Consider the following 27,360-nt stretch of genomic DNA (forward strand, 5'->3'; position numbering starts at 1 on the left):
TCATTTGTGCCAAGACTTCACCAGAATTCAGCCAATGAGTCTGTTTTCAAAACTAGGGCTAAGTTATGGAGAAACTCTGAGCATGTACTAAGTGCCTTTCCCTCACCAATGAAGCTAGAGTTCATGCAACCCCCCCCCCCAAACCCACAAATGACAAAACATGCAGAGAACTGAGCTGAAAGGGTAGTCAATTCATTAGTCAGAATTGGGTAGGCCCTGTATTAAGCTTGCAGTACCATGCTCACAAGTCAGGACTTATTTCTGGGTAAACATGCAGAACATCAAGGTGCAAACCTCACTGCAGAAGTAACTTGTGCTGGAATCCTATGCACACTTTCCTGAGGGTAAGCCTCATTAAACATAATGGGACTTCTCAATAGGCATATATAGCATTGCATAAATTAGCAATATTTATCTCCCCTCCACTTAAAAAAACCCCAAACTCCTATTTTTTTAATTAAAGCTTTCTGTTCATAGGAACATAGGAAGCTGCTGCCTTATACTGAGTCAGACCCGGGGCCCATCTAGCGCAGAATTGTTGACACTGACTGGCAGCAGCAGCTCTCCAAAGTTTCAGGCAGGATTCTTTCGTAGCCCTATCTGGAGATGCTGGGGATTGAACCTTGGACCTTCTGCCACTGAGCTACAGTCCTTCCTCTTGCTGGATAATGGCAACTGACAAACAAAGCAGCCCCAGATTTGTTTCTCTGCGACCATGTGAACCCACTCTTCTCAAAGACTTGAGTGAGGATAAGGAGAAAAACCAACCCTCTTGTCTGTTCATATAAAGTCAAATACAGTTCAGAACTTCTCTTGCCCACCGAAGAGTATTCTCTTTAAGAATCCCTAAGATATGCTTTGGGTGGAATAAAGAAGAGAAAGGAAGAAAGAACAGGATAGGGGAGGGAAGGGAAGAAGAAAAGAAGAATGGTGATTGGAAATGTGTGTGGGGTTGGGGGGTAGAGAGAGTTCCCTAAGCCAAGTGGCTCCTTTCAGAGAGGTAGTACTTCAGAGGAATTTAGGAGGCTGTGCAGGGTTTGCAAGGATTGCACGTACTTAAATGAACTTTAAGAGGTGAGGTGGCTGAGGGCTTTTTCTAGCTTTTTTAAAACTGTAGAACCTATTTAAAAGCCCCAGCAGTTTCTCGATCATGACGCCACATAGTCCTAACTCTCCCTTTGGGATTATTTGTGTCCTACAGCTATTTAGGAGAAGTTAAAGCGGAGAGGGAGAAAGACGTTTGTGGAGGCTGATTGGATCCTTTGCTGTACTGAAGCTACTAAACTTCTGCAGAATCCAGAGGTTCCAGTTTGGGGCAGTAAAATAAGATGCTGTGTGAAATACCGGTATTTCACATGGAACTTTTTCTTCCCTTCCTTCTCCCTCTTCCAAATTTCATTGCAGGCAAGCTGCCAACAGTGGGCATGTAGGAGCAGAAAAGAAAAGTAGGGGGAGAGAGCTTTTTTGCACCTCAAAAAAACCCTACACCAGAGATTAGGGATAGTGACCTCCTAATGGTCACCTTAAACACCTTCTGATGAGGACCTCTAATTTCCTGGGTGACTTGACAGTTTTTACTTTTTGTTTTAGACTTTGAGAAAAGGAAACTTTACACATGGCTTGCGCAGAAGCCACTGGACCTAACTGTCTGAAATTTGGTAGGTTCAGTCAGCTCCACAGGGCCTGCTAGATCCCTAAATGCCATGAACTTACGTGGAAGCACAAAAAAATTATAGCTCTTTACTTTGACAGATTTTCTTGGAAAAAGCAAATTTTACCTGTGGCTAGCACAAAAGCCACTACACCTAACTGTCTGAACTTTGGCAGGCTCAATCATCTCTATAGGGGCTGCCAAGTCCCCAAATTCCATGCACATGTGTGGAAGCACAAATAAAATATAGCTTTTTGCTTTGACACATTTTCTTGAAAATAGCAAACTTTACTAATATTAGTATTACTATAATTATTATGGGATTATGATTATTATTATTTCTTGTTGGTTAAACTTCGGCAGGACAGCAGTTCGAGACCCGAGTGCCACGTGACAGAGTGAGCTCCCGTCTTCAGTCCCAGCTCCTGCCAACCTAGCAGTTCGAAAGCAAGAAATTGCAAGTAGATAAATAGGTACCGCTTCGGCGGGAAAGGTAACAGCGTTCCGTGCACCTCGGTGTTCAGTCATGCCGGCCACATGACCACGGAAGCGTCTTTGGACAGCGCTGGCTTTTTGGAGTAGAAATGGAGATGAGCACCACCTAGAGTCGGACACGACTGGTTGGGGACACCTTTACCTTTTTTTCTTTTTTTTTAATATGTGTCAATGGAATGGTAATATATGGTTAATGGAAATGGATTGTTTGCTCCCGTTTATTTGATATAAGACCGAGGTTCAGCAGATTGAAGATTTAATAGTACCTGCAATGTTTGGAAGAGTGCTGTATAGGTATAATTTGCAATTGGACTTATATTTGGATATTTGGTTTGCTTTCATTGAAGCTTAGATATAATCTTTCTTTCTTTCTTTCTTTCTTTCTTTCTTTCTTTCTTTCTTTCTTTCTTTCTTTCTCTCTCTCCTTCTTTTGCTTTCCTCCTTTTTTTTCCCCCAAATACTGTAATGTTGGAAACTGTAGATTTTGACTATGTTGTTGGCATTGTTTATTTCACTTATAAAAAATAAAATAAATATAGATTTAAAAAAAAGAAAATAGCAAACTGTACCTGTGACTAGCACAAAAGTCACTGGACATAACTGCCTGAAATGTGGCAGGTTCCATCAGCTCCATGGGGGCTGCCAGGTTTCCCAGTTCCATACACTTATGTGGAAGAACAAAGCTCGATGGGGGCTACCAAGCCTCCAAATTTCATGAATTTATCATACAAACTAAAAAAGTTATGGCTGTTTTTGTTTTCCAATGCAAGTCAATGGGAACATGTAAAAAATGGCAATTGGGACAGCTCAAAAGATCCAGGGCACAGCTCAAAAAAGATCCAGGGCCCATGCCCAGGTGGGCCATCTTAACAACGCCTCTGGTGATACCAATGGGGAATACTTGCTTCAGTTTAGAGGACTACCTAGGATTATTGAATTAGAACACTGCCATCTTCCAAACTCAACTCTCCAAATGGTTATTGTTCTTTTTCTTAGTAACTTGGCCAAAAAGATAAAGGTATGAATGTGAGATAAATCTTTTGGAATCTCCTCAGATTTGAAACAGATATATTAGTAACCAAGAAATTAGGTTTATTATCTAACACTACAACAGTCAAAAGTAATTAAAATTGAGAGCCAGTATCTTGTAGTATTGCACTGGAACTGGGAAGACCAGGATTCAAGTCCCTACTTAGCCATGAAGCTCACTGGGTGGTTTGGGGCCAGTCACCAACTCTCAGCCTAACCAACCTCAAAAGGTTGTTCTGAGGATAAAATGGAGAGGAGGAAGATCGTGTATGATGCCTTGGGCTCCTTGTAAGAAAAGGCGGGATATAAATGTAACAAATGTATGAATACATAAAAAGCAAAATGACATTTCTAAGTTAATTACTTGCCATGATATAGGCTGGTGTTTAAATCTTATTTGGTTCCTGAAGGTTTATAAGAAGCAGCAGAAGAGTGTCACCTCAGAAATTCCAAAGCCCCTGTGTTTTATGGAGCAGGGTGGTGCCTCATGGTAAGCACATAGCTTTCCCTAACTCCAAAGCATTAGTCTTGTCTTTATTCTTACAGGAAACGTAGCTGACCCATTCATCCCAAAGGTATGATATGATCCAAGAAAGTACAAGTTCACGTTTCTCCTAGTAGGCAATATTTATGTGGATGTTTTGTTAGTGCCTTGGGTTATCAGAAGCAAAGGTCAAAACGAGACCACTCATCTTCCACTGAGGAGCAGACAGTAGCTATTTGTCACCTTCCCACATATTAATGGAGGTAGTTTGGCCACTTGAGACACAAAGCTAACAGAGGATTATATCTAATAAGAAAACGCAACATATTTATAACTCTATGTGACAGTACATTTATTCAGTTAAATGTACATTCGACCCGTTATTTTTAAAATATGCAATTGATTTGGGTTAAATCCAATGTCACACAAACAGACTTCTGTTTGCTCAACAGGACTGTCCCTTGCTCTCCTCCCCACTGCAGCTCCCCACATAGAATCATAGAATAGTAGGGTTGGAAGGGGCCTACAAGGCCATCGAGTCCAACCCCCTGCTCAATGCAGGAATCCACATCAGAGCATCCCTGACAGATTGGCTGTCCAGCCTCCTCTGGAACGCCTCCAGTGTGGGAGAGCCCACCACCTCCCTGGGTAATTGGTTCCATTGTCGTATTGCCCTAAGGAGCAGGGGTGGGGAGCTGAGGTGCTGGAGGAGGGAGAGAAAGACCATTTTACCAATAGTTTCTCTTCTGCTGGGAGATGGACAGAATTGGATACAACCCAATACAATACAATGTAAAACCGCAGTATCTCAAAAATATTGTAAAAACAAAAAATTTAAAAACCAAACACATCTTTTCACATGCCTAAAGCAAAACCCAGCCCCTACTTCAAACTTAGTCTCTTTTTTTATTACACATCCTGAGCCTTTAGGATGAGGCAGTCTGCAAAACTAAATGGATAAATAGATAACCAGATTCCACTTCAGATGCTTCTGCTGGCCCATCCCCATGCCTTGACAGTCCTGCCCTGGTTGCCCTTGGAAGCAGTGCCCGGGTAGTCCCTAGTGTGGTCTAGGTACGGAAACAAACATTTTAATAGAATCAAATTGTAGAAACCATAGGTCATTGCAAAACCTGTTTTTCAATCAATTCAGAACATTTACTTTTAAAATTGAGGAATGTTAGTATAAAAACAGTAAATTTAATATAACAGTGCTTCTCAATCAAGATAAATCTATCACATTAGCATTTTAAAAAATATTGCTTGCAATTTAGCTGAATAAGCAGCCACAAAATTAGAGATATGTTAAGCATTACACTTCATTAACACCAGCCAGGAAATATTCTGTTTCCATCGTAAAGCCAAGAACTATCTGTATTTCTGATCTAGACTAAGCACTTCGTTCTTACAGGTTCTTAAAGAGTACCCTGAACTGGAGGAGATGCTTAACAATTTTTACCCCCGCATATTTATTTGATTTATTTGTTACATTTATGTTCTACTTTTCCTCCAAGGAACCCAAGATGGCATACATGGTCTTCTCTCCATTTTATCCTCACAACAACCATGTGAGGTAGGTTAGGCTGAGAGTCAGTGACTGGCCCAAAGTCACCCCATGAGCTTCGTGGCCGAGTGGTGACTAGAACCCGGGTCTCATAAACTCCAGTCCAGCACGCTAACCACTGTACCACACTGGCATATGTAATGTCTTAGCACAGGGGCAAGCAAACTTCAGGCTTGAGGGATCTAATTTGTTTTTCACTAGGCCCCATGGTCCAATTACCACAGCCAAACTAGTGGATAGGAGGGGCATGGCATACACTTGTAGCACAGTCCTATGCATGTTTATTTGGAAGTAAGCCCCCAGTAAGCAAGTTTCAGACAGCAGCCTTGGAAATGAGGAACAAGGCTGCCTCTGAGCACCTGCTTGCCTATGTTCCAGCTAAGGAGGAGTTTAAAATATGCACCATTTACGTATTTTTGGAGGACATTTTTGCATCTCTCAAGTCTGCAAAGACATCCCTTTGGCATAATCTACTTAAATATATTTAAATATATTTAAAATAGATAAGTTTTAGTCAGAGGAAGGAACTCATTCTTGCCAGGTTTCAGTTAATGCCGTCCTTGATAGTTCTTGATAAGCTAAGACGTATGATCTTGTGGATCAAAGGAGGTTGAGGACCTTCCCCCGGTATCTGTTCAGTTGTCTTCAGACAGTTAGAGAAAAATAAATAGTTTTAGGGGAAAGCTTCTTGTAGACTTGTTAAAAAATGGAGCTAAATGATTAGAAGCATTGCTTCCAAATCCTGGGAAGTACTAGTTCCCCTCTACTCAGCACTGGTTAGGCCTCATCTTATTTTATTTATTTCATTTAATTTCTATACCGCCCAATAGCCGAAGCTCTCTGGGCGGTTCACAAAAATTAAAACCAAACAATACACAATAAAACAATTTAAAATATATAGAACATTAAAACCACAATATAACAATACAACCACAATAAAATCTAGCAGCAGTGCAGGAGTTTAAAATACAGATTTAAAACAGCAAAGCTAAAAATTTAGAAAGCTAAAATGCTAAAATGCCTGGGAAAATAAAAAGGTCTTCACCTGGCGCCGAAAGGAATACAATGTAGGTGCCAGGCGAACCTCACTAGGGAGCTCATTCCAGAGCCGGGGTGCCACAGCAGAAAAAGCCCTCCTCCTAGTAGCCACCTGCCTCACTTCCTTTGGCAGGGGCTCACGGAGAAGGGCTGCTGACGATGATCTTAAGGTCCGGGCAGGCACATATGGGAGGAGGCGATCCTTCAGGTAACCTGGCCCCAAGCCGTTAAGGGCTTTGAATGTTAACACTAGCACTTTGAATCGGGCCCGGAAATGGACTGGCAGCCAGTGTAGCTGGAAAAGTACTGGCATAATATGAGCTCGCAGGCCAGTCCCTGTTAACAATCTTGCTGCCCTATTTTGGACCAGCTGAAGTTTCCGGACCGTTTTCAAATGCAGCCCCACGTATAACGCATTGCAGTAATCCAGACGAGAAGTTATCAGAGCATGGATAACTGTAGCTAGGCTATCTCTGTCCAGATAAGGGCGTAGTTGGTATACCAGCCGAAGCTGATAAAAAGTACTCTGTGCCACTGAGTTCACCTGTGCCTCAAGTGACAGTTCTGGATCCAAGAGCATCCCCAAACTACGAACCTGATCCTTTAGGGGGAGTGCAACCCCTCCAGAACAGGTTGAATATAACCTAGCCGGGCAGACAAACCACCCACTAACAGTACCTCCGTCTTGTCTGGATTGAGTTTCAGTTTATTGGCCCTCATCCAGTCCATTACCGTGCCCAGGCCCTGATTCAGAACAGCCACTGCCTCACCTGGTTTTGATGAGAAAGAGAGGTAGAGCTGGGTGTCATCCGCATATTGATGGCACCTCAGCCCACACCTCCGGATAACCTCCCCCAGCGGTTTCATGTAGATGTTAAACAGCATGGGAGATAAAAGAGAGCCCTGTGGAACCCCATGGCACAATTGCCATGGCACAGAGCAGTAATCCCCCAGTACCACCTTCTGGAATTGGCCCTCCAAGTAGGAGCGGAACCACTGTAGTGCAGTGCCTCCAACTCCTAACCCAGACAACCTATCCAGAAGGATACCATGGTCGATGGTATCGAAAGCCGCTGAGAGGTCCAGGGGAATCAACAGGGTCGCACTCCCCCTGGCCCTCTCCTGGCAGAGGTCATCCCACAGGGCGACCAAGGCAGTTTCTGTTCCAAAACCAGGCCTGAAGACCGATTGAAATGGATCTAGATAATCTGTTTCATTCAACAGTGCCTGGAGCTGTCCTACAACCGCCCGCTCAAGCACCTTGCCCAGGAAGGGGATGTTGGCCACTGGCCTATAATTGTTAACATCCTCTGGGTCCAGGTTAGGCTTTTTCAGGAGTGGTCTCATCCAGTACACATCTGGAGTACTGTGTCCAGTTCTGGGCACCACATTTTAAGAAGGATGCAGACAAACTGGAGAGTTCAGAGGAGGGCAACAAAGATGATCAGGGGAGTGGAAACAAAGCCCTATGAGGAGAGACTGAAGCAACTGGGGATGTTTAGCCTTGAGAAGATAAGACTGAGGGGAGATATGATAGCACTGATAACACATCAGGAAAAACGTCTTGACTGTTAGAGCAATATGACAATGGAACCAATGACCTAGGGAGGTGGTGGGCTCTCCCACACTGGAGGCATTCAAGATGAGGCTGGACAGCCATCTGTCATGGATGCTCTGACTTGGATTCGTGCATTGAGCAGGGGGTTGGACTTGATGGACTTGTAGGCACCTTCCAACCCTACTCTTCTATGATTCTATGATTCTAAGTCAATGGGAGGGGGAGGTTCAAAGTAAATGCATTGAAGGGGATGGGAGACCTTACGACTGCTACTCTAAGTAGACTTACAATGCACTTCTGTGCATGCCTACTTAGAAGCAAGCCACACAGTTTTCAATGGCACTTACTCCCAGGAAAGAAAAGCCTTACAGCCAATGAGTTTACTCAGAAGTAAGCATTGCTGCATTCAAGGGGGATTTCAGAGAAGCATTTGGGATGGTTAGTTCAAGCACCCTAGTGGGATGGGAGAGATGCAGAAACGATCACTGGAAGCGTGGTGAGTGACCTGCCCCTCTCCTGCTCTGTTGTCATGACAGTGTTATCAACACCGCCCAGCAACACCCCCTAGCACAAGCCCACCCAAAGTGGGACAAAGCGCTAAAGGGGAAATAGGGCTTCTTCACACAGAGCTCTTATCCTGCTACTGAGATGGCTCTGTCATGGAAGTTTGTGGGCTCTTTACATGACACCGTGAGCCTCCAGGGCATCTCCTGGACTAAATGCCCTTTGTTCTGATTTTAAATAGATTGCAGATAATGAGCTATCAAATTAGCCTGTTGTGTTCCACAGTTCCCTCCATGAAAAGAGGAAGAGCTGCAAGAAGAGGAGCAAGATCAATGAAAGATATGGAAGACTCAGATATAGGGAGAAGGGGGGGGGGAGTCCGTGAAAAAGGGAGTCGTCATGATCCTGCATTTAAAATGGAAGCAGAAAGCCCTGTTTTAAATGCAGGATTTTAGGCTGGTGCAGAGATACCCATACACAGGGGGGAAATGGTGATTTCAATCGCAAGCACAGAAAATTCCAGGTTTTTCCCCGTTCTCAGATAACACGGGAAGAGGGAGGGGCAGTTGTGAGACAGCAGCAGTCAAGCAGGGGCGTCATTTAAAGCGCCTGTGAAAACCAGTGATTAAAGAAGAACGATCCTGCTAAAAATCCAAGGTGTGAAGAGAGCCTATATAAGGCAAATGTAAAAGACTGTACTGGAGAAGCTTGTCAATAATTCAGATTTTATCTTTGGGTGTTTTATCATTGGTTTAGTTAGCAGCAGCCATTTATAAAAATTGTGATTGGAAAAGGGTATTACAAAATTGTATAGTTTGGTTGAACCTGGCAGTCTTGGATTTACTAATCTTTTTTTTTTTTTTACTAGTTTAATTTTGTTTATGTTCTGTAACAACACTGGCTATTTTTTCTGTTTACTTTGTAATGACCTAGGTTATAAACAATAAGTGAATTGCACATGCTCACCTAGGAAGTTGTTTTCCATACCAAAACTGCATTTTTAGTTTCTTCACATATAAATCCGCTCCTCTTGTTTCACCTGAAAGCTTTCTTTTTTGTTTCAGCAGCCTAACTTTGTGTTGGGGGAAGGAGGGGGGTTAACTGTTCCTACTGTTAAACAGTTGGGATATGAAATCTTGTTGATCTACTGGAAGAACCTGATCAACCTTCTACCAACCCTGTTTAGCTAATAAGGGCTTTTCTGAGCTTACTGTTCAGTATTGCTGATAATAAATGCTTTTCTGAGGGGAAATCTGTTTTGCAGTGCAATCCTAGATATGTCTACTCAGAAGTAAGACCCACTTAATTCAATGGGATTTACTTCCAGGTAAGTGTGTATAGGATTGCATCCTTGATATCATTTCCAGGGAAGAGAGAAAGATAACTTTATGGGTGTTCTCTGCTGATTTTTTCCCAGAAGGGACAGTGTAAAAGCTGCAACAGAACAAACAGGTCAGAACAGTCCCTTTATTAAAAAAAAGAAGTCAAAAACGATGGCATGAATTACAGTCATTTGAGGACAATATTTTAGGACTGAAACCCTTGCAAGTATTATTATTCCCATAATGCCTAGAACCCATTTGGAATTGCAAGGAATGCTAACTTCCAAGTGAGCCAAGCCAACTAAATTCACCACTCGCACATGACTGCATGGCACTGATGCAGTAAGCCACAAAACCTTCACAGCAACCACATACCTGTTCTGGGCAATAGTACATATTCTGGAAAAACTGCCCAGAAGGCCAACTTCCAAGTGAACTAAACCAAGCAAATTCACCGGTCACAGATGGGACTAATGCAATAAGCCACAAAACTTCCACAGAAACCATGTTTTGGCACCTGTTCCAGGCAATAAATAATCTGTATTCTGGAAAATGGCCCAGGCTGGTGTCCAGAATATGGGCTTTTACCCAGAACAGGTATCAGAACATGGTTTCTGTGGAGGTTTGGGGGCTTATTACATCACTCCCACCCAGTTATGTGGGCCTGGTGAATTTGGTTGACTGGGCTCACATGGAAGTTGGTGTTCCGGTCCATTCTGTTCTGTTCCAAATGAGTTCTGGGCATTACAGGGTTAATAATATAAAATTGCAGGGGTTTCAGCCGCAAAATATTGTTCTGAAGTGTCTCTAACACATGCCATTGTTTTCAGTATGATTTTTCTTAAATAAGGGGGCCTTTCCAGCCTGTTCCAGTTTAGCTTTTACACCATCTGCTAGAAAAGAGCCACTGAAGAGCATACCACTACCCAGTAGTAAGTCACATTAAAACTTCACAGTCTGGTAGGGGAAAGGTTGTGTCAGTTATCAGTATCAATGGTGCTGGCAACAATTGTGCTTCCAGACACAGGCATTTATTATACAAGCACCCTGCCTTATTCAGGGAATTTTACCGGAGGAGGTCCAAACAATGTCTTCTCTTCCATTTGTAACCCTCCTGTGTTTTTCCACTACTACTTCTGTCTTTTTTCTTACCAAACAAAATCTGATAAGGAGAGAATAGCTCAGCCCTTTTTGACTGGTAGTAGCAGGGGCCCTCTGCCTGGAAGCAGGGCAACACAGTGGCAATGGAAGCTCTAGCGGTGGGCACTTTGCCAGCAGTGAAAGCCTGGGATCTGAGTGCTGGGGAAGCCTAGTATCACTTGCTGCAGCAGAAACGCCTCCTTAAGTAAAGACTTCTGGATCACCTGTAGGAAATGTGCAACTGTAATTCTTCAGGGATGAAAAATCCCCTCCCCCCATGCCCCGTGACTGATTAAAGGCAGCTCAGTTTTTGAGCTGCTAACAATAACCTAGGAAGGCCCTCAGGGAACAGTTGACTGGTGGAGTTTGCTGAACACTGGATCTTCACACAGCTGAAGCGTGTGTTTAAACAAAGGCGCAGCCTCTTCCTGGTGAGATTTCTGTACACACACCCATGGCTCCAGAGTTTATATTCAGTGTGTGGATAATTTTGCTATGATTACATTGGTAAACCTTTATAAAGGGCCCTGCCCTGCCAGCCATTCAGGCAGCCACAGGGCTCTAGTGACCTCTTCCCATTTTCTGACCCAGTGTGACTCCAGGCTAGCTATTCATTGTGAAATGGGGAAAGCTCATGACAGTCTTTCTTACAAGCAGTTCTCACAAGACTGGTCAATCTAGTTCACCAGATAAAACAGCTTTTCAAGTAATTTGCCAGCAACCTGTTTCTCTTCAATATTCAGACTAATCTTGTGGTGAATCCAGCTGCTGCTCTCACACACAAATCTGCATCTTTTGAGTAAGCATACAATATGGCTACACATACATTAGGCATCATGTAGGCCCAATTTAGTATTTTTCCCACTTGGTTATGCAAACATTCACTTCTAGAGTAAAGGTTTCTATAGTTGCTGCAGAATCTGGGTGATGACTTGCCTTGGAGGCAGGCAGTTTTGCGAATCTCATGTTGATGAATTTGCAAAATTTGAAGTGACTGCACCTTTTCCTATGACATGAGGGCATGATTTCAGAGGCAGATGTGACATGGGAGATGCATTATCAGGTCTCCCAGTTTCTTTCCACTTAAAAGCAGCTGCAGGGGAGCACAATTTTAATCAGAGCAGCACTGCTGTGGGAGGAGGATTAACCTTTTCCTGTCTCTTTTCCCCAATCTAAAAGTGTCCACCCCAAGTTTCTATGAGCTCCTTGGTGGAAAAAAATACAGGTATCTTTATTTTTCCCACTGGTGGCCTCATAAAGCTTTGGAGCAGTGGTGGGCAACTTGGGAGTCCTCCACATGTTTTGGCCTACAACTCCCATCAGCCCTAGCCAGTATGATGAATAGTTAGGGATTGTGGGAGTTGTAGGCCAAAACATCTGGAGGAAGTTTGTCAAGTAGTTTGAAACAGAGGAATTTCAAGATTTGTCAAAAGTGAAAGAAGACAACAGCAGAACATAAAAGTGCTAGAAGTAACCATTAGAAGTGAAGGTGCATTAGACGAGCACTCAAGTCCTCTGTCAACTTATGGCTAGGTTATTGATTATTAACCAATATAATTATATGTTTATTCACTTCATCTATATTTAAACTTTAGTACTATTTTAATTTTATGAAGACATTTTTACTCTGCCTTTCAGCCCCAATATGTCCCCAAGACAGCTTACAATCATGTAAAAACAAATCAGTATAACAATTATAAGGTGAATTATAATCCACCTGTCCCTTCCTTGAAACCCCAATTGGCTCTTGCTGAGTGAGGTGTCCAAACCTACACCACTGGTTTTTTAAGGGCTGAAACAACCCAGCAGTTAACCTATGATTTGTTGTTGGGTTAACTGCTAGATTGGTTAGAACTACCCAGCGGTCTGGGTTCAGACTTTGCACTCAACAGGAGCCAACCATGGGTTGCTGAATAATAGCAGAAGAATCCCTAACAACCCATCTGCTTAAAAATGATGGGTTGTAATTACATGTGAACAACAGGGGAGCAAGAATTCAAACATGTATGAGCTGTTAAAGTTGCTGTTTGTTACCAATTAGAATTTCTGTTACAGGAAATACAGTGTCTTAGATCCATGCATTCCAGGCTCATGAAATAGTAATTTGATCTCATTTGGTTACTGCTGTCTCTAGTTCTTTCCATGAACAAAAAGCTCAGTTAGCTAAACCCCTTTTAAACAATTTTGAGCTGGTGCTGAAACAATTGCAGTGTTGGAACCAGTTGCCTCTCTGTGGGAGGGTATTCCATACTCAGAGTGCCACAACTGCAAAGGATCCCTATGTTGTTGACACAAAATGTTCCCAAAGTACTTGGAAAAGAGCCTCCCCTGGTGAGCTTGTCATGGACAGGCTGGTTTAGAGAGAGGCACTCCTGAAGATATTTGCCTCCCAAGCCATTAAGTGCTTTTAAGATAAGTGTCAGCACCTTGAATTGGGCTCAGAAATGAATAGGTAGCCAGTGCACCTGCTTCAGAATCAGTGTAATGTAATTCCACCTGGCTGCACCAGTTAATGTTCTGGCTGCGTGCTGATTCTGCACTAGCTGAAGCTTCTGGGTTGTCTTCAAGGGCAGCCCCACATCCAAGGCATTACAATCAGGAGGTTACCAGAACATGAACTACTGAGACCAGACTACCCCCATCCAGAAATGGCTGTACCTGGAGAACCAGTCAAGGCTGGTAAAAGGCACTCCTAGTCACTTAAACCCCCTGAGCTGCAAGTGAAAACACACACGTGTGCATGAGCAAACAGTATGGGCTGCTTTGGTGTCAGTGGGGGAGGGTACAGGCTAAAGCTTCTTCATTCCTCAGTGGTCTTTCCTGCTGCCATTAGCTGCAGGAAAGCAGCAATTCTGGCAGCTTTGTGGTCACTGGCCAAGGAAGGTTGCTAAAGCCCAAACCCCGTGTCAGATTAAGATTGCTGCTTTCCTGCTGCCCTTAGCAGTGGAAAAGCTGCAATCCTACCTCAGGTCCACAGGGAGAGGCATTAGGATGGCTGTTCTGGCACTGTTGCAGTGCTAGAATAGCAGTCTTTTCCCTGTGGCCCAGGGCTGAGGAGAAAACTGAGTGGGGCACCTGCAAGCTTGCCCAGCTGCACAGAGAGTGACAGAGGGCCACCTGCAGCTTGTGAACCCCTGATATAGGGGATAAGATGGGTCTTTGCAGGGCCCCCAGAGGTCAAATGCCATGAGGTCAAACAAAGACTCCCTAATGCCACTTTCTGAAACGAACTCTGCAGGTAGGTGTGGAGCCAACCATATTACAAGTACTTGTAATACAAGTACAACCATAGTACAAGTACAACCATAGTACAAGTACTTGTTCCTGTACCTGTTCATAACTTGGAAATATGGAATAGTGGACTCGGAAATTAGGAAAGGACCAAAATGGATATGCATGAAGGACAGAGATCTCAGATCACAGCCAATCCCTGCATTGTTTCTGAGCACTCTGGCTCACACATGAGGTTGCCTTTAGCAATGGACCATTTCAAATATAAAACAACAATACCTTCTGGCTCTCTTAAAGACTAATACGTTTATTATAGCATAAACTTTTGTGGACTAGAGTCCATGTTATACATATGGGTGTTAACAGTGAGGTCAGAGAGAAATGAAATTCAAGAAATACTGATTGCATTAAGCTTAGATGTATATAAAATAATTACAGCAACCACACACAAAGCGTGTTGATGACACAAACATCCTGGTACTAATTAAACACCTATAGTGGGATTTAAAGAAGCAAACAAAAAACATCTTGATTCAGGTCACAGATGAAAGAATTGAACTTCTTGATAAGTGTCAATTCAGCAGTTTCATGCTGGAGTTTCCTTTTTAAGTTCCCTTGTTCAAGGATGTCTACTTTATGGTCAATAACAGAGTCCTAGGAGACTGAAATGTTCTTATTATGGTCAGTAACAGAGAGTCCTAGGAGACTGAAATGTTTCTGAAGACTGTACTTTTTGATGTCATGCTTGTGCCCTTTTATTCTTTTGCATAGAGACCGGTTGTTATCACATTGCTGGCAAATCAGTACATCACATTGGAGGATGAAGAGATGAACAAATCACTGATGTTGTGACTGACATTACTGATTCAAACTAGGCTCCTAGGAGAGAAGTTTTTGGCAGGTGTGGCTTCTCCTGTCAATGTAGCTTTATGGCAGAGTGGGGATCCATTTTCGGCCTGAGGTCTGAATTGGCTTGGAATGTTGGGGGCCGCATGCCAGCAGTGGGCTGCATGATAGTGGTGAACTAGCGTAGGAGGGACCACTGCTGGCATGTGCCCGCCTTACATTTTCACTCACACACTCGCCCATTAACATACTACATGTATACACATATGTACATGCATACACACCCTTCCATGCAGATCAGCTGTGGGGGTATTTTCCTTATCCAGCACTGAGAGAGGCTCTCCTCAGCAATGAGCAGGGGAAAGGGCTTGTCTCTGATCTACCGCTGATTAGAGACAGGCCCTTTCCCCTGTTCCAGTGATGAGAGAGGAGCTCCTGTCAGTGCTAGGGCAGGGGAAAAGGCTGCGGATTTGAGACAGCCCCTTTCCCCTCTTTCAGCATTAGGCAGGTGAAGGGGTGGGGCCTGGGAGAGGAGCCAGGGAAGAAGCTTGGTGGATGGATGAGTAACCCCTCAGGCTGCAGGTTTTCCATAACTGCTCCATTGAATGCTGCTTCTCTGTTACAAGTGAAGGTTTTAATATATACTATTGTGCTCATTAAACTAGATAATTAGGAGACAGCCTTCTCTTAACCCAATCAGTGCCTTCATTGCTTACTCTCTAGTTACACATCAGGCAATATTGGCAACCCCGAGCCCTACCTCCAGCATAACATGATACATTCATGGAATAAATAGCCACCTCCTGCACTGTGAAGCCAACCAGCTCTCAGTGAAACATGATATTTTTCTTAATATAAACATGCAGCTTTCTCTTACATGAAGCCCCTCTGATATGGCGCCTGGGGCCTATGTCTTACACACCATCTGCCAGTTTTTATCTTTGTGCAGCAAGAGCAACTCAGTGCATAAATTATCAATCATGCATGCCACCTGCTCCAGCGAGCAACAGGAGCTGGACTTGAGATTAATGTGCTAGGAGGAGGAAAGTGATGTCATGCTGCTGAGACCAGCAACTGTCCATTATAGCAGAATTCTAGGATGACAGAAGACCCAGCCAAAAGTGAAGGGGCAAGAAAATGGTGCCTCAAATCCCAGCAAAGTAATATAAATACACAAAACACACTCTGAATATTCAGTAGCATAACCGGGGTGCTTCCAGACAGGTGGGTCATAGTGGTCCCCAATAATTGCTCTTCTGCTGTAAACTATGAGTGGAATTGCAATTGACTTTCTACACTATTGGGGGTATTGTGTTATTTTCACTTGTGCCTCTCTGTCAGGAACTGTTGGGCTTCCAACTGATAGTCTTGAGATTTGTGTGTAGTACCCTGAGGCACTGGACTGACTCCACCCATTCAGACTGATCACTGGATCCTCCTGGAAATAGAGTGGCCACTAACACATTCTCCTAGAAAGATGACACACATTTGAATAAAATTTTCAAATGCTGATGTATATGTCTAGATACATGTAGAAATAATTACTATAATTCAAACAGGAACAGAATAATTACTATCATTTAAATTGGAACAGAATAGTGGGAAAGACGGTATGACCTGTGTGCCTGCTCAGTCTCATGTGCAGGGGCTAACTGTTGATGGGCAGCTTCAAGGCCCCTCCGTTCTCTCCTTTTGTAGGGTTTTTTAATCTTTAAACTGGACTTGGACCAGGCAGCCCTTCAATAGAGGACATCTTAAATAGAGGACTATATGGCTACCTTACCTGGAAAGGAAGGAGAATAAGAGGGGGCTAAGAATAAGAGGGCTTTAAGAAGGAGAGGGCTTTAAGAAGGAGAGGGCTTTAAGAAGGAGAGGGCTTTCTGTTTCAACTGAGCCTCCCCTAAGCAAAATAGTCTTCCTGAGCTTTGGTGTGTTCTTGTATCTTTTGGCCCTGCCTTCTGACTTGCTTTCCCATCTGGCTTGTTCTCGGTCCCTCGGTCCTGACTTGTTCCCCAGTTCTGGCTTTGACCCTAGACTCCTGGCTTATCTTGGGCAGCGGCCTATGGCTCAACCCAGTATTCACCAGAATAGCCATATATATATATTGTATATACAGTCAGGGCCAGAAATATTGGAACAAAGATAACTGTTTTGGCAGTTGGCCTCTGTACACCACCACATTGAAGTTGAAAGGAAACACACCCAGATGGGAGCGAAGTCAGGACTTTCAGCTGTAATTCAAGGGGTTTGACAAAAGTGGGGCACTAACCATTCAGGAAGTACAGCCAGTGGCACACACACATCCCGATCATTGGTGGCTCATAAGTAATGGAACGAATGGCTGACAAGCAGCTGCATGGCCAGGTGTGGCCTGTTTCCTGGGTACCCCATGACCAATCAAGCAGAGAAAAGGCCTGGAGGTGGTTCTGAGTGTCATATTTGCATTTGGTGGCTGCTCACTGGAACTCCCAACATGAGGTCCAAAGAAGTGTCCATGCGAGTGAAGGAGGCCATCATTTGGCGGAGGAAACAAAATAAACCCATCAGAGAGATCACAGAAACAGTGGGAGTGGCCAATACAACAGTCTGGAACATCCTGAACAAGAAGGAAATAACTGGCAAGCTCAGCAACAGCAAAAGGCCTGGAAGACCACGGAAGACAACTAAAGTGGATGACCGCAGAATTCTGCTCATGGTGAAGAGGAACCCTTTCACAACATCTAGCCAGGTCAAGAACGCTCTTGCGGAGGTAGGCATGTCATTGTCAACATCCACAGTCAAGAGACAGCTTTATGAATGTAAATACAGAGGCTTCACAACAAGGTGCAAACCACTGGTAATGCTCAAGAACCGAAAGGCCAGATTAGCCTTTGCCAGCAAACACCTAAAAAAGCCTGCCCAGTTCTGGAATAAGATTCTTTGGACTGATGAAACCAAGATTAACTTGTACCAGAATGATGGGAAGAGAAAAGTATGGAGAAGGAAAGGAACAGCTCATGATCCAAAGCATACCACATCATCTGTCAAACATGGTGGAGGCAGTGTTATGGCATGGGCATGTATGGCTACCAATGGAACCGGGTCACTGGTGTTTATTGATGACCTGACTGCTGATAAAAACAGCAGGATGATTGAATTCTGAAGTGTATAGGGTTATACTTTCTGCTCAGATCCAGCCGAATGCTGCCAAACTGATAGGATGCCACTTCATACTGCAGATGGATAAACTACCCTTACAACCCATGGCTTGTTTTAGGGGTTGTTTTACCCATGATGGGTTGGCGTGTCATCTAAACATAGCAGAGCGAACCCATCATACGTTGCAGCAATTGGGCAGCGAGCCACTCAGCAAACGGCACTTTGGAGGGGCTGTCACTGATTCGCCAAGCCCTATTTTAAATTATGTTTTTGGGCCCCAACAGTTGTGCAGATGGGACCATAATATATATGGCTTGTTGGGTTGTTCAGGGTGGCCTGTCATGATGCGTGAACCTGCAGCGTGGGTTCTGTATGGTTTGTTACAGGACTACAGAGATGCCTGGCAAGATCAGCAAAAATGTCTTTTTGCAGTGCCTTACGCCCCTCCTCCTCCAGCTCAGTGCTTCATTTGACAGCAACCAGCTTGATCTCCTTGTGAGCCAAGTTAGCACAGCTATGTCATACCTCTGGGTAAGTGCAAGTAGCCCCAATTTGGGACCATGGAGATTGATGAGGGGGCATTTAAGCTTCCCCCCGTCCTGTTTTCATGCCAAAATTCCCCCTTGCATGGGAGGTGGTTAAAAAGGAAATAAAGTTTCAATTTTCTTCTTTTAACCCCTATCTGCAGGGGTGGGGTGGGGGTGAATTTTACCATAAAAACAGGACGGGGGAAGAAATGCCCCCTCCCAGATCACCATGGACCCAAATTGGGGCTGTGCTATCTCTTATCCCAGAGATAAGTCAATCACGCCTACACACATAGCTGTGCTAGGAAGAGGACCATCCCTTGTCCCCAGCTGTGAGGAACAGCCAAGGAGGCTTTTTTAAGTGTTAAAGAAAATAAATAAACCCTTCAGCCCCCTCATCCTAAAAAGTAAGATAAACCCTTCCTCTCTCCTCCAAATATAAATACCACAGATTTTTTGGGTTGTACAACAGATATATATGGCATATATATATGCCAATGTAGGTGCGTCGCAAGCGTGGTGGTGGGGGTAATCTCATCACAGCAGGAGTATACACGAGTTGTGTTGCAAAGGCCTCTGGGATACGTGCTGGGAGCGGGCAGGAGGAAACAAATCGTGGCAAGCAGGCAAGTGCCTGATCATCTGTCGGCAGCAGCATGGCATAGCGAGCAATTAACCAACCCACCATGGCTTGTTTTCATCATGGCTTATGATGTACGAACCAGCCCAACATGCTGTTACATCAAGTTCTGAGATCACAGGTTTCATAGTTTTGAAAGCACACACTTTAATCGTGTGTGATAGAGAAGAGTTTTGCTAAAACTTCTGTGTTCAGTCTAAAAGAAATTATGCTTAGTAGGCATGTTTCTATTGATCTGAAAGGCAGATGGATACCTGAGGAAAACTAAGTCATACTTTCAATGTCCTGGGCTGGAACCTCTTCACTACGCATGTTCACTGTCCCTGTAGTGGACCCTGGTGCCAGCTTCTACAGACCCATGAATTCAGCCTCTTCTTCCCCTTCTCTATTCTCATTCTGTTGCCAAAAAAGAATGTCCATATCCTCTTATTAAAAAACACAAGTATGCAAGAATTCACACAGATTTATACATGTACACAAATGTTAAGAACAGGTCTGCTGGATCAAACCAAGTTCCATTTAGTCCAGAATTCTCTTTGTCAACTGCTGCTAACCACATACCTCTGGGAAGTTCACCAAAAGGTTGTGGAGGCAACTGTTCTCCCATGCTATTGGTTCCCAGCACCTGGTACTCAGTTCTGGTCCTCAGCTTCTGGTAGTCATTCAGCTATCATAGCTATTAGGCATTGAATTTGCTCCATCTTTTTAAAAAGTCATCTTAGTGGCCATTACCACATCTTATGGCAGAGAATCCCATGTTAGTTATGTGAAAACTTGTCTCCGAAAAGGTTTGTATAGCTCTGAATGTGTATTCTACAGACAACTGATTCACCACCATGGTAAGTGTGCTGGAAGTGAGAACATTCACCTGGGCTGATGTAGGCACTACTGGCTCTGTTGTGATTGGGCCAAAGACAGAATCCCTTCCACTTCCACTCACTGCTGTACATGCCACTGCCTGTGTGCTGCCGTTCACGACAAGTCTTTTCTTCCCCAGGGGCCCATCCTCTTGCCTGGCTTCACACCTTTTCCTTTCATCTATAGTCCCCTTCAGGCATTCTCCCTTACACAACTGACTGTTGCTTGAGGGGAAAGGCCTGTAGGGGGGCTATAACTTTCTGACCAAATAGGGGTCCCGCTGGCTGACACAGTAATAACCCTTACTGTGTGAACAGAGCCCAGGTTAGCTGGGCTCTATTCACACTGGGGCCTGCCATTTTCACCTCTCCCCTACTGCCTCCCCCCCCCACACACACACACCTCAGCAATGGTCTGTGCTCTGTAACAACAAGACTTGGCTCAACCTGAGTTGCAACTTTGAAAGCACTGAAAAACACAGGCAGGTTCAGACATGATTTTCTTTCAGATGGCTCACAGCAACCCACTACTATATGTATATTAATTTCTTTAAGCTTTCAATGTAATTTGGGTGCTTTCAATGTAATTTGGGCGAGGTAAATTAATCACTTGCAAAGTAATCTGAGCAGATGAATCCAGGCTGGATCTCTCATCATATTGCACAATATTCATGAAGTAGCACCATTCTGAAAAGGAGCCAGATATGTAAGACAATATAGATTGGAAGCTCCAGTTTCACAAGGCAAATGGCAACGTGTTCTAAAAGGAAGGCAGGAAGGAAGGAAGGAGCTGTCAATATTCTCCATTTCCTGGTATACCATCTGGCACTTTGAGGGCATAGCAGTGAATTTCCATTGGATGCCTTTGTGTAACATCAAATATGATCTTGCCACTGCCATGTCATCAATGTTGAATGAATACAGTTGTGCATTTGACCGTGTTGATCACTATGAATGGCCTACTGATGAGCATCCAGGAACTTTTAACAAAAGAATCTGAATGGTCCTCAATGAACAGGAATGTTGGGAATCTCTGTCCAGCCTTTGGAATTTAACATCCATTAGAGTTTGGGAGGAAGTGAATAAAATGGTTGGAAACAGTTTTGCTGTTTTAATTGAAAGGGGGAATCGGAGAGACTCAAAGGGAGTGTTCAGAGCAATTCGTTGCCCTGAAGGTGAAGCACTTTGGGGTGCAAGGCCTCTGACTGTGAATTAGACAAGGTTTTGGGAACTGGTACCTTCTGTCAGAATGCTGATTTATTTCTGCTATGTTCTATGCCAGGGGTGGGCAACTTGTGGCCCTCCAAATGTTTTGGCCTACAACTTCCATCATCCCTCACTGGCTAGGGCTGATGGAGACTGTAGGCCAAAACATTTGGAGGGCCACAAAGTGCCTACCCTTGCTCTATGCTCTAAATAAAGCAAATGTTACAAATACAACATAAGCCTTTTTACACTGTCACTGGAACTTCTCGCTGTGTAGGGAAATGGGGAGCATGTTCATGACTGACTATATTATGATGAGTATAGACAAACTGGAAAGCATCCACTACAGATGTACACAGAGAGAACATGTCTCAAGATGCTGGAAAATATAACTAATAAAAAAGCACAACATGTTTCGGTCATATTGTTTTTGGGTCCTTCCTCAGGGGCTATAAAAAATACAATACACAAAATTAATTCTTAAAACGAACAGTAGACATCTCCAAATAAACACAAATTGCATGCGCCTTTGCGCTTACTAGCTTTAAAATTGCCTTCTGGGCACTCAGAATTGTATCTCTCTTCCAACTCAGTAACTGCCAGGTAAAATTATTACTAAGGGCGTCACTATAAATATCCTTTGCATGGGGGATGGCAGTCCCTTGTTCAGGTACAAGCAATTTTGGAGAGATAAAAAGGGATGTTCTAGGTTACACCTTTTTTCTGTGTAGTTATCTAATTCTATAGAAGAACCAAGGGAGTGTTGCCAAAGAAAAAAGCCTCAATTACAGTAGAGGAAAGAAACCTAATTCCACCTTAAGGCCTCACAGAGCCAAAGCTTTTGGTCTTAGAAACCACTCCATTTCCTTTCTATATAGGGACTTATTTTCTTTGTTTAATTTTTCAACTGCCCAGAACCTCACATTCAATACAGTATGATTTTTTTCTGTAAAATGACTATCGGGGGGGGGGGGGGGATTTTAATTTCTGATGTTGCAGAAATGCTCCCCTACCCTTTTTTTGAGGATCCTTAATATTTTTCTAACATAACATTTCTTACATTGTCTGATGTGCCCGGCACTTTACAGAATAACAAAACCAAAAAGACAAGTTCCACCCTGTGCCAAGTTTACAATCTAACATTTGCAAAATTAGATTAAACACATTTTCGATATCAAGCAATGCTGATTGTTCATGCCTGCCTCCATGTTACGTGCTAGTCAGCAATGCTTGCATTTCCAGCTTCTAAGACTGTCTTTCTGGATTCATCAAAGGCAATGCTTCGTTCATTTACTGTTTACTTTTGTGTGGGAAAAATTACTTGCATAAAGAGAACCCATCCTGGGAGAAGTACTCCCATGGTTGCCATTAGTTGCTGTTTTGTCCACACTCATATAAATACTGAGAACTGAATTCATAAACATTTAGCTTTCTATTTTTGGAGTCACGAGACTCCTCTCAGTGGCAATGCAGGCTGCCAGCTGTTACAATGACTACCTTTGTCAGGAGACAAAATAGAAAAAGTGACCTGGAGCCACTGATATTGTGAAGGCTGTTTTAACCAAGGAGGTGGTTAAAGTGGTCTGTAAATTGAAGGCTTTCCATTAAAACTGCTTTAAATATCTTATGCTTATCTTCTATTTCTTATCTTGTATTCACAAGTGACACAGTCAGATTAAAAGTTTGTAGCATCCCTTGTAAAACATGCTTTCAACTTCTAAGCTAATATACAATGGCTGTAAAGTACAAAGGGACAGATTGCTTCTCCTCTCTGATAAGAGTCAAGTATAAACACATACTGTGGAGCCCTGTCTGAGGATTGGATTACTAAGGCACAACTGGAAGAGACAGGGAGGATTCGAGATCAGTGAAGCCTGGAGGAGCCCAGGCCTGAAAGGTAGAAAGGCTTTGCAGTGTTCCTATTACACCCCACCACCGCCACTCCTCCTCCCCAATCCCACTTTCCCATCCACCACTGAGGCCTCAGGCATTCAATAGCACCAAGGAGTGGGAGGTACTTGCATTCCTGAAAAATGGCCCTGGCCCCCTGCTGCCCTCTCAAACTGAACAAGGCCATTGGCACTGAGGTGGTGTTGTGTTTCTTAGTCACACTAGAGCACTATTCCGGCATTCAAAAGGGGTTAAAATCAACATGTGAGGAAAGGGAGCACTTCAGGCCTGCCCCTCTCTCACGTTGGCTTCATTGCCCTCTACTCGTGCAGGGCAACTGTCTAAAGGGAGAGCCTCCTCTATCCATGATGGCTCTTCACATGCTTGAGAATGCCGATTTTCCCGCATTCTCAATCGCATGGAGAACCCCCATGGATAGAGGAAGCTCTCCTCTTCAGAGAGTTGCCCTGCACAAGTATAGGGCAATGAAGCCAATGTGGGAGAGGGGCAGGCCTGAAGTGCCCCCTTCCCTCACATGTTGATTTTAACCCCATTTTGAATGTCTGAATAGGTCTTAGATGGTGACAGAATGTTGGAAACTGGCATGTCTAGATATTAACGCTGTGAAGTAGAGGAGGCTGAAGCTGGGAGTTTTCCGCAATCCAGAGCATGCATAAATGACATCTTAATTCCCCCCCCCCCTTAGTTGCAATAGTACAACATTGGGTAGCACTGGGCAACACACTGAATTGGGGGCAGGGAGGTAGCCTTGCTGTTGTTAACACACACTCCAAAATGACGGTAGGAGGCAAAGTGTTTTGTGTGTGGGGGCAAGGTGAGGAACACCATTAAAACAAACATATTTAACAATAAAGTTAAGTTGTAAATTGTCTCCAGCAAAGCATGTGTGTGTGTGTGTGTGTGTGTGTGTAGCCAAACCTCTAAAGAATTTGTAAAAATGAAAATGAAAGGTTTTCATAAGCATGCAAGGATGATAATGGGGATTCCAAATTTGGAGGAAAGTCTCTAAACTGGTATTTTTTAACTTAAGAATTATTTGGTGCCAAGTACTATGTGTATTTGTGTGTGTGTTTGTAGGAAAGGAAGAGTTATGTCACTTGTCACCAGTTCTTTTACAGAAAATCTCCAACTCATGCCCCCTCCACCCACACACAGATGCTCATTCCACACAGTAATCCCAACACAATGAATGCATGATCTGGTGGAAATTTAGTATTTTTCAAAAATATTGCGGTTTGGGTGATGATCAGCCTCAAACTGTATCTGCTACAGGCTACGTTTACATTCTTAATTTCTTACAAGATGCTGTTGCTTCTAATCATCAGGAACATGAAAGATACTGTTTGACATGGGCACAGGACAGGAGCAATAGTGGGGACTCTAATTCCCTAACAGAGGACTGGAGCTGCTAACTGGCACTGAACAATTCAGCCGGCTCTTGTCAACAATAGGCGGATGCCACTGTCGTTTGCAATGAGGGTGTTGTTAGCACTGGTCTCTCCGGTTCTCCTGCCAAGAAAACCTTCCACTAATTTAATAAAGAACTATTGTTTCAGGGAGTGCCCAGTGACCATTCCTGGGCTGCAGCAGATAATAATGATAGTGATTTGCCTTTCATTACTGTGATGCTAAAGGTCGCAGGAGGACACACATAACCAGACATTTGCATAAGCAACCCCAACATAGCTGAAACTCTGGCTGTGCTTCAGAAGAGAACAACATATTACAACAATGCGTACAATTTCTGTGACAAACCCTTCCTAGCAAATAACACATTCAACCTTCTCTAATGACCTACCATCTATGGGAACTTTCCAGACATCACATCAATAAACAAAGACTTCTTAGCCAAAGAGGCATGATGGGAGAACCGCAAAATTATAAACCCCTACTCAAACAAACTGAGCAGTCAGCCAAATGTTCCCTCACAGAGCCATTGACTCACATTAATTTTGGCTGCTGCTTTGCCAGTTACTAAGAAACATTTTTTCTATTTATTCGTTAAAATATATTTTGTTGGGGTGGGAGGGTTCATAGCACAAACAAGGAGACTATACAGCTGATACAAAAATTTAACAGCAGTTAAATAAGCAAATAATTAGTAAAAGTTTATACCAACTGAAAAAAGGTGTGATCCAGATTGCTTGCTTGATTTATCATGATCATTTTTCTTGAAGTTTCAGCTGATTTGATTTTCCCCTTTTGTGTCATTCACATTCACTGCATCTATAGATAACTGAAGTCATTGGTGCCAGTGGGGGATTTCCTCCCAAAGCAAAGAGAACCTTCAGAGGATGAATTTTTCTCAGGACTGAGCAGGGGAGGAAATTCCTTCTCTATACCTGCTGTGTCCTAATAATTGTTATATAATTATTACCCCCCACCCCCAAGTCATGTTATTTTTATTTAAAGTGCAAAGACAGATTGACTGAATTTGTACAATCACGGAGAGGGAAATAAGCCATGGTGGCTTGTTTTCCCTGCCACGTGTGCCAGGGGGATTTGCATAATTACTCTTGCCAGTACGGTTTGCCTTGTCATGTGAACCCGGCAAGGGTGGCTTGTTGCTGTAGTTAACAAGCCACCCAGAACCCATGGGCTGTTGTAGGATTCTGGAGTGCCTTATTAAACACAGCAACAAGCCACCCTCGCTAGATTTGCACAATGTGGTAAGCCATGCCAACAAGGGTAATTATGCAAATCCCCCTGGCATGCACCATGAAGGAAATAAGGCACTGTGGCTTATTTTCCCCTCCATGATTGTGTGAACTGTCCCATTGTTCTTCTCTCCTCTGCCCTATTGGGGCTGTTTATTTAACCCATGGGGAGGCTGTAGCACGTGCAACTGCCATTTTGAATATGTAATACCCGCTTGGGGTGGTCATGTTGTGCGAACCGAGTGAGTATGGTTTATGTGAGGGTCTGTTTTAGGGTTATGCATGGGCTAACCCTCACATAACTCACACGGCAACCCCTGAGCAGGGGTTGCATATTCAACTTGGCACCCACAGATGCTGCAGCTCATCATGGGTTAAATTACCCATGGTGAGCCCCAGCGTGTGATCTGAACCCAGTCATTGTAACCTCTAAAGTCAGCCAAGAGCTAAGGCTTTCTTTATTGAGGGGTGGGCAGAAAGCAGATTGGAATCTACTGGTTTTGCAGTAGATCAGCAAGGTTTTCTGACCCCTAATGGTTTAAAGAACAGCCAGTATTACCAGGAGAAGACTGTACACTGTAAACTAATGGAAATGGGTATTCCTTCATTTGAATGTTCTTCTCTGTGCTAGGAAAAGGCAAAAGAAGTTCTGTTGTTAAGACTATATGATACTGAACAGCACCATTTTATATCTGTGGCAGCTAAATTTTGTTCTTTTATTGGCATTCAGTTCTGAGCAGTGAGTAAAGAGCTAATTATTTAAGAACTGTATATGTTTCTAAACGTTGGGTTGCATTTACACTGGCCTTTATAAATGTTCTACTATCTGCCATGTCAGAGAGGAGATTTAAGAAGCGTTTTTCATTACAACCTTATTGTCCTTGTGGTTCAGGGGAAAAAGTCCTACAACTCCCAGCATCCCTCCAGCCAGCCATGCTGGCTGAGGGGTGCTGGGAACTGTAGGACTTTTTCTGTCAAAACATGCATAGGATTGTGCCTGTAGAGACTGAACCGGTTTGGACATCCTCAACAACTCATGGTTAACAAACTGAAAATGCAGCAGAAGCAAGCATGCGTGCTGGTTCCCATGCACCCATCCAGTACCATTGCGATAAACAACTCAGAGACAATCCATCCCTGAGTTGCTTATCATGATGTTCAAACCCAAAACTCTGGGTTGCTCTATTGTAAGTTTCTATTGGAATATGAGGAGGGAACTGATTACACCCTATTATCTAACTGGTCTTGCAGAGACAATGGTCTGGTTCGCACATAACCCGTGGTATGGATTGTTGAATTCTGGGTTGTCATGATGTGTGAACGTGACCATGCTAACAAACCATGGTTTGTTGGCCATGAACAACCCTGAAAGAGGACCCATGTTTTGTTGTTGGGTTATGAACTCTGGGTTATTTAAATCATGGGTTTTTGTTATATGTGAACCCAGAATCATGGGTTATTCATGAGCCGTTCCTTCAGGCTACAGAGGCGGTGACCAAGAGTGGTAAAACCACCACCATTTGTTTTACATGCTGGTACTACAGTGCTGCAAAGGCATTTGG

At 43.6% G+C, this 27,360-nt stretch overlaps 1 long non-coding RNA gene across 1 annotated transcript in view; it reads left to right on the top strand.

Moving 5' to 3' along the window:
- The window catches only part of LOC146353003 (uncharacterized), a 54,504-nt gene extending 51,815 nt beyond the window's left edge, over positions 1 to 2,689 (top strand). Inside the window, exon 4 of the long non-coding RNA XR_014787924.1 lies at positions 2,015 to 2,689. This is a non-coding gene — a long non-coding RNA (uncharacterized LOC146353003). The remainder of the gene's footprint in view (positions 1 to 2,014) is intronic.
- Positions 2,690 to 27,360: the final 24,671 nt, after the last annotated feature.

This window comes from Heloderma suspectum, chromosome 2 (assembly GCF_057233095.1).
Source record: "Heloderma suspectum isolate Gila_16-S chromosome 2, 16-S_ref, whole genome shotgun sequence".
In the NCBI taxonomy this organism is placed as follows: domain Eukaryota; kingdom Metazoa; phylum Chordata; class Lepidosauria; order Squamata; family Helodermatidae; genus Heloderma; species Heloderma suspectum.